General features: G+C 44.0%; 1 long non-coding RNA gene across 1 annotated transcript; it reads left to right on the top strand.

Moving 5' to 3' along the window:
• The first annotated feature begins 5,918 nt into the window (after positions 1 to 5,918).
• LOC141748917 (uncharacterized) lies at positions 5,919 to 6,961 on the top strand. Its single transcript, XR_012589158.1, has 3 exons — positions 5,919 to 6,146; positions 6,262 to 6,530; positions 6,841 to 6,961. It is a non-coding gene; the product is annotated as an uncharacterized LOC141748917 (long non-coding RNA).
• Positions 6,962 to 7,477: the final 516 nt, after the last annotated feature.

Genomic DNA, 7,477 nt, shown 5'->3' with positions numbered 1-7,477 from the left:
CACCTATCCATCTTTTCTGCTTTCACTCTTACAAAGCAAGTCGTTCTTCGGGGTTTCTTCCCCAGAGTGATAGCCCTGCCCAGAGCTTGGTGGCGGCACAGAGCCCTTCAGCTAGCTACGGCATCTGGAAGAAGACTGAATTTATCAGCTCAGTTTCCCTATAAAGACAGTATGGATCAAGAAGGAAGAATAGAAATAACTACACATTCCACGGTCAAATTAGCGTCACACAGGAGCCCTGGCTTGGTGGATATCCATTAGCCTGGCACCTCCTTTAGTGCCTGCAAGACTGGAAACCACATTTGAAAAAGCGTGTTCCTGAGAGGTAACTTCACGGGGGGAAAAGAAGGAAAGCGCTGCTGGCATTGTAGAAGAAGGGGTACGTAGGCAGCTAGACAGGATTGAGAATGGCAACAGGATTCTAATTTGTTTACAGCTACATAAACAATTGCAAGCAGTGTCAAGACAGCCAGTAAAGCTTTGGGGAAAAAAATAGCGAAAAGTAGCGGTGACTTTTGAGATGCCTAAAAAGATGTTCATGTTTTGGATTGGGGAGGAGGGGAAGGCAAAGAGTATTATGAACATGAGTCTTAGGGCTTTTTCTCTTGAGGAGAAACAAGCCTAAGGGCCTAGGTTTCCATCCCTTTAGGCCCAGAGGGGAGATACCATGCTTGGAAAAAACCTGGAGTGCAGCGCCGAGGTCAGAAGCAGGGCTCAGGAAGACAAAGGCCCGTAGCAGGGACCTGTGGTACACTCCAGATCACACCGCGCTCGTGCTGCCCTTAGCACGGGTTACAGTTCTGCCTTTCTGTGAATCCTCGTGTACTGCATTAAACCCATGGGCTCTTTCCACAGCTATGATACAGAAATGAATCTTTGCAAACAGTTCCCTTGTCTGTACGCTCCCCACTCTCACTTCATATCCCGTGCAGCTCCACAACCTCCTGAAATATTTCCTGCCAGTATTTTCCTTGTTCTTATACTGAGCTTCCTGATGGTTTATCCTTCTGGTTATCACAGAGATACAATATCTAACTGTCTCTCACGAGAGCGGAGGGGGAAAAAAAAAAAGTCAGCAAAAGTAAGGTTGGGATATCTCTGCTTCTTGTCGTCTTTATGGTTAAAAAGTTCTCTTTCCTTCAGATGTGGAGGGATGGTGATGCTGTGAATGTCATCCTGCTTATGATGGAAATGGGGAACGGTTTTCATTGTTTCCCAAAGGTGCTCTTACTGGATTTGTCTCATTTCCTCTGCGAGCTCGTTCCACAGCTGCATCTCTTCAGCCAGGAGACTTTGTCTCTGGCTTTTGCACTCTTTGTTCTGGACTTTGTGATTTGCACTGTCATGGAGAAGAAGCAAGAATAACTGCCCAGCCCGTGTACAGACGGAGAGGAGGTTTGCAGTGTACCAGGCACTGCACTAATTGCTCTGAAGATTAGCTCTGAGGCCCTCAATTAGGAAGAGAGGCAGACTAAGAGCAGATGGAAGTCATGGACTGGTTTGTCAGGCAAAGGAGCAAGTCACAGGGGCGTCCTTGCTTTCGGTTTGTATTTGCCTTGAGATGTTGTGTCTGAATCATGGACCCTGTACACAGCTCCAATGCAGACACGTCTGGGGATTGCAGGTGCCTTTTCTCTCAGTTATTGAAGTTGTGTCATTGCTATTCTTTTGTTTTTAATATACCTTTCCTGTGCAAGATTCATTATTCTGGCTTCTATACCTAAATCCTGCTCCCCGAAGAGGTGGGAAATCTCATTTCCAGGAATTTGTGGCTGTCTCAGTAAACTCTTAAGAGCTCACCAAGATTAAGGATGACTTTATGCCCCCACCTCCTCCCTTTCACTCTGTTTTACTAAACCCTACATTCAGGCAGACAAGGTGCTCACGTAGAGCTGTTCAGCAGAGGATGGAGCACAGACGTTCAGCTGCAGACCCCTGGGACCTACACCGACCTTCACGGGGGATGTAGTTTGCATTTCTCCCCTTTGTGTGTCCAGCGCTTTTCCCTGCTCTCATGAACCAGTCCCTTCTGATTTACACCTGTGTGTGGGCAGCCAAACTGGTTCCACAGAGTTGCTTATTAAAAACTACTTCCATTGTTCTCTGTTCCCTTCTGCTGCCACCCATTTGCTCATATTTGAATGCAAGGGTGATTGCACCTTCGCTGCCCACCAAGCCCTGGCTCCAGAAGTCCATCTCCAGCTGACTCTAGCCCATCTCCATGCTGCCTGGCCCCACCTCATGGCTGGTTGCTAGTACTTGGCAGCACACCTTGTTCTGAGAGGTGTTTCGGTTACTGGTGGGGGAGTGACTTGATTCAGAGTTTGGTTTGGATAAGCTCCCATAAATTGTAACACTTGACTGTAGGTTATCCAAACGATCTGGGCCTCTTGAGACTCTAAATTGGCCTGGAAGATCCAGGCTGCTTTCTGAGATTTTGGCACATCCTGATCCCAGAGAAGCTGCAAATAGCATGGCAACAGGCTCTTGCATCAGAGGTCAGCATTTCTGCCTCTTGTCTCAGCTGGACCCTGCAAAATGAGTGAGCAAGCAAACAAGCCCATTAGAGACAGCTCTTAGCCAGGTAGGAGCTTGAGGGGATTGTAAGGAGCTCTCTGGTTCCTCGTGCTTGAGACATACCTCACCAGGACCCGTAGGTTGGCATTTGATAGAGAGAGGACTGGCGAGATTGTCTATTGGCACAAAATGAGATTTGGCACCTCAGTCCAGGGGTAAGTCTGGGTGAAGAAGGGATGCTGTGCCACAAAAAGTGGCCAGTGGAGATGGCTTTGTGTAGAAAAAACCAAAACGATAGATGAAGGTGTGACTGTTTGATTAAAGCGTGCATTTTTGCTTGCAATACAACCCCTCATAACTATGTATGTACAACCATCTATAGTGTCATGGCTAAGGCAACACCCTGTCTGTAGGGCGGGTAGGAGACTTGGATGTGAGGAGACCGAGCAGTTCCTTGGCAGAGCCTCACAGGTTCCAGTGTGCAGTAGTTCAGTGATTTTCAAGCCAAAAATCATGTCCAGATCATTGTATTTAATAGCCACCGATGAACCTATCCTCCCAGACTTTGTCTATACAGTTTTTAAACACATTAACGCTGGCGATTTATAATTATTAAGTTTGAAAGTTTGATGTGGAGGGAGAGAAAGTCCAGTCTTTTACAAATCTCTATAAATATCCAGCCGTTTAAAAAAAAAAAAGAAAAAAAAGGTGGTCAAAAATTCAAAGATTTGGGTAGGTTCTTCTGTAGAATAAACCCCGTATTCCTATAGCTGCAGTTGTGGATGGATTCCCTACAGAGTTTGGGGATGGGGTAGAGTTTATACCTGCACTGCCAAGTCCGTGAGACAAAGAAAGCAATCCTCTGACCTGATGATGTCATTTATTTTCACTCACCTTTAATCCATTTTTCTTATCTCAGCCCAAACGCACTGGATAAACAAAATGATTTTGCCAAACATGGACATTAGATGGGAAGGGAAAAAAGAAACCCCCAAACCTTACATTCTCGTTGTATTATAGCACGTTCTTCAGAGCAATGTGCAATGTCCTGGTGTTTTTGCTTTACATACTGCAGCCCTCCCTCTCTCCAGCTTTATCCTGGTGTGCAGCCCTTCCTGCCCACATGGTATTACGCTTCGTGTGGACGTCATGAAGATATTGCTAAATCACTGCTGTCTTGCCAAACAACTGGCTCTTCCTCTTGCCAATTTTGTTCAGCCTCTGAAAAGCTACAGGACTTGTGCTGGGCCTCATTCAAACTTAAATGATGTGCTCAGTTACAAACACTAAATAAAACGCAGGACACTAACAAAGCAGTTAGGTTTTGATTAATTCTGTGAAAGGGTTAATGGGATTATTTTTTTCTTCTTCTTTTTTCACCCTCTAAGGGGGAAAAAAAGACAGAGTGAGAGACCCAAGTGGACACAACTAGAACAAAGCCCTGTTTATGATTAGTATGGCTGAAAATATCCATGTTAGGCCAGGTGCAGATGGCTAATTCCCCCAGACTACAAGCCAATTTAAACCATAATTCCTGAGATAGACCACTTTTCCCAACATTAATGGGAACCAGCTGCCTCCTATTAATAATATGGATGATTACAAGAAAAAAAAAAAAGTGGGGGAGGGAGTAGTGAAGTTAGAGAAGATATTATTTTCCAGACTGTTGGCTGTGTCCTGCTGAGGACAATATGGAAAGCTATGGAACATGAGTCTTGAAAAACCTGTCAAGTTAAATACGCACAGCATGTTTGCTCAGAAGAGGGATCGACTTATCTGTGTACTTCTGTGTTTCGGTGACATGGTTATTTAAGGGGTGGCAATTGTATTTATTTAGTTATTTGCTGGTTCTTTGCTTTTCCCTTCCCTCTGCTCACAGTGGATGGTTTTGATTAGCTTCCTAGGAGGGGAGCCCATTGCCTTTGGTACGTTGAGCCTGGCCGTTCCCACTGAAGCCTGATTTCATGTGAGATTGTAGAGTACATCAAAGCAGAAGGACACCAAGTGATCTGAAGCATTCTACTGAGAGCCTGACTTGCTGGTTCAAGAAATTTGTTCAGGCTTCTATTATCGCTGTGGAGTGTGTGATGAAATGTGAAGACATGGCAATTCACAGCACGTAATACCAATGTGTATTAGGAGTGGGTTTCTTCTGAGTCCTTTACAATTGTTTTCCTTTGGTTTGTTTTGGGAATTTGAGTAGAACTTCTTTTAAAAAACAAACTCCACAACATCATACTTATTTTATTTGTCTGGAAGACGAGAGGAAAAGGCCCGTTATATCAGTCATCTTGGCTATACTCCTTGTTCCCTATGTAGACATGATTCTTAACACATGGATCATTTCTTTGAGATCGATGAATAAAAGAGACTCGCTACAAATGTCTATCTTGCCCCTGCAGGAGATGAGTAGGAGCTAATGCCCTTTTCCCAGTTATTCTGCTAGGATTTTGTGGGACTCTTGGAGACATTCAGCTCACGCTGGCTGCATTTCTTCTTAATCTGGACGATGGTCCAGATTAAGAAGGATGATGGTCTCTGGACACGTGGAGGAAAATCCAGCTCATGGCATTGTAATTCCTGCTGCAGGGTTTACAAGGGGCATTTTTGAGATGCATAGGTGGAGGAAGCTGGGATTGCCTTCTACCCAACCTAAGGCCATGTTGCCTTCCCAGACCACACGGACCTTACACATACCTCCTCCAGAGAGAGAAACTGCAAGGGACCCTCCCAGCCTTTCCTGGTCCTCAATGGTTTGTAAGAGGAAGTGGGGGAGAAACACAAAGTTGGACTTTGATTCTTTAATAACCTGATTGTTTGGCATTATTAGGGGGAGCCAGGAACCACAGTTCTTTGGCACTATTTCCCTCACTTAAACGATCTTCTGTCCCTTGCTAGGTTACAGGAAGAGCCATTTACTAAGTCAGGAGCAAAGCATTTTCTAAATTTCTAACTCTTGGATGGCAGCTCTGAGAAAAAATTTAATATATGTATACATCTATCTTTGACCTTCTAGGTAAGCCATGAAACTAAGGACGTTCCATCAACATACCCCAGTGGCAACACTTTATCTTCATTCACATGTCTTAGTATCCCAGCCCCTACATGGGTCACCGGAGCATCTCTCTGGGGTATTTGCTGTAAAAAAGAAAACCTCCACTGCCCCTATCCAAACTTCAGAGGAGCACTTAAAGCAGACATAGCACAGGTAATGGAAAAGAGATTATTGATTTTATGTATTCAGATAGAGCATAGTTGAGTTGACAATGTCTCTTTAAATAATTGAAAAATCAGCCTCAGCTGACAGTAGCTCAACAGATAATGAGGCTGGTTGTGGAAGAACGTGAATAATTAGGGAGTGGGGATTCTTGCTGCGTGGAATTGACCCTTGGGGGCTCAGAGAAAGCAGGATTTGTGGCTGCTCTGAAATGCCAGTGGTCTGGTCCAGCATTCCTCTTGTCAATACGAACCTTGTGTTTTTATTGGAAACATGTGTCAAAACAAAACAGCGTTTGAGGCTGCTGCTGCAAGAAGGTGGGCAAGTCCAGAGACAGCCAACCTGTTTTTCTGTTTGTTGCCAAAAATACCATGCCACTGCTGCCCATCGTGCTCAAATGGAAGGACAGATGGTAAGTACCTTCATAGTAAAGAAATTGTTGCTATACAGGTATGTACAGATAGAAAAATACCTTTTGCTCCTGATTCTAACACTATCCCCTCCTCAATGATGCTTTTCCCACTCAGAAAATTAGAGAGGCTGGGGTGACTATGGCATCCTGCTATACCCTGATGATGCCTGGATTGAGAGTTTATATTACAGCGCTTCCCTGAAGAAAAGCTGTTGCAGCAAGCCAGTCCTGATCTTTCCTGGATAGGAAGAGGAGCGTTCAGTGAAGACCTGCCAGTCATATGTAACATTTTACTCCCTATGGGCTGCCAAAGCACTTTGAAAACTTTGTAAATTATGAATCTTAGAACCATTACCTGCATTATAGAAAACTCAAAGTAAAGAGGTGAGACTCCTAGTATCTGGTGTTTTCATAAATAAGTCTTTGGGTTTGTTAGTTTTCTTTTTCCTGATTTAAAATTATTCTGTTGGGCTGACGTTAAATATCTGCCTTTTTCTCTGCCCTCCTCCCTATCCCACCTCCTGAGATGGTTTTATTTCATGGGTGAATGAAATGGTTTGGAGAGCTAAAGAACCCAATTTGTAATGTGCTTTAGGGGCTTTCATAATGAAAGGCAGGGATTGAAGTAGAGTATTTAGTTATTAGTGTCTCCATATTTCTTTCCCTTGATCTACCTGTCCCATTGTGTTGTCAGATCTTCACAGTCAAGATTTGAGGCAATAATGGTGAAAGCTGGAACATGTGAGCTCTATTTAGGCCCGGCACCATCATATTTCTGGACTGAATCTCAGCCTAATTGAAAAGGCAAGTGGATATCGCTGGCAAAAGAAAACATGGCTGTCATAGGCTTTACCAAGTTCAGTTTAACACAGTAGAATGTGCTCTGGCATCTTTGTTTGGTTTCCATTTTAAATATAAAATTAAAGACATATTTCCTCTGTTGTAGGTTTTAAGGATGATTTACAAACCAAAAAAAGAACTCAACAGTACTCCAAGGTCTGGTTCTTGTGATGCCAGGAAAGAAGTCTCCACTCATCTTAATATCATCCCCGTAACTCTTCGTACAAGCCTGCTTACATACCACCCTATAGGCAGCTGGTATAGTTGTCACCATTCCTCAGGGCACCTGTGATCTCTTCTTATGGATTTCCTAATGCTCTTGAATAGTTCAGGAAATATAAACTGTTTGCATCCAGGTTCCAAAGGATTAGGGCCAAGTTTTGGATTGGAGGCCCATGGAAGTGGGATGAGAGGATTTTCCTTGAGCCCCATTTCTTCGCTGCTGCCACAAGCACAAGTAGCTTTGAGACATTCTCTTTTGAAGGTCAAAA

The sequence above is a fragment of the Larus michahellis genome, chromosome 9 (genome assembly GCF_964199755.1).
Source record: "Larus michahellis chromosome 9, bLarMic1.1, whole genome shotgun sequence".
In the NCBI taxonomy this organism is placed as follows: Eukaryota; Metazoa; Chordata; class Aves; order Charadriiformes; family Laridae; genus Larus; species Larus michahellis.
This window is presented reverse-complemented; position numbering and strand designations above follow the sequence as displayed.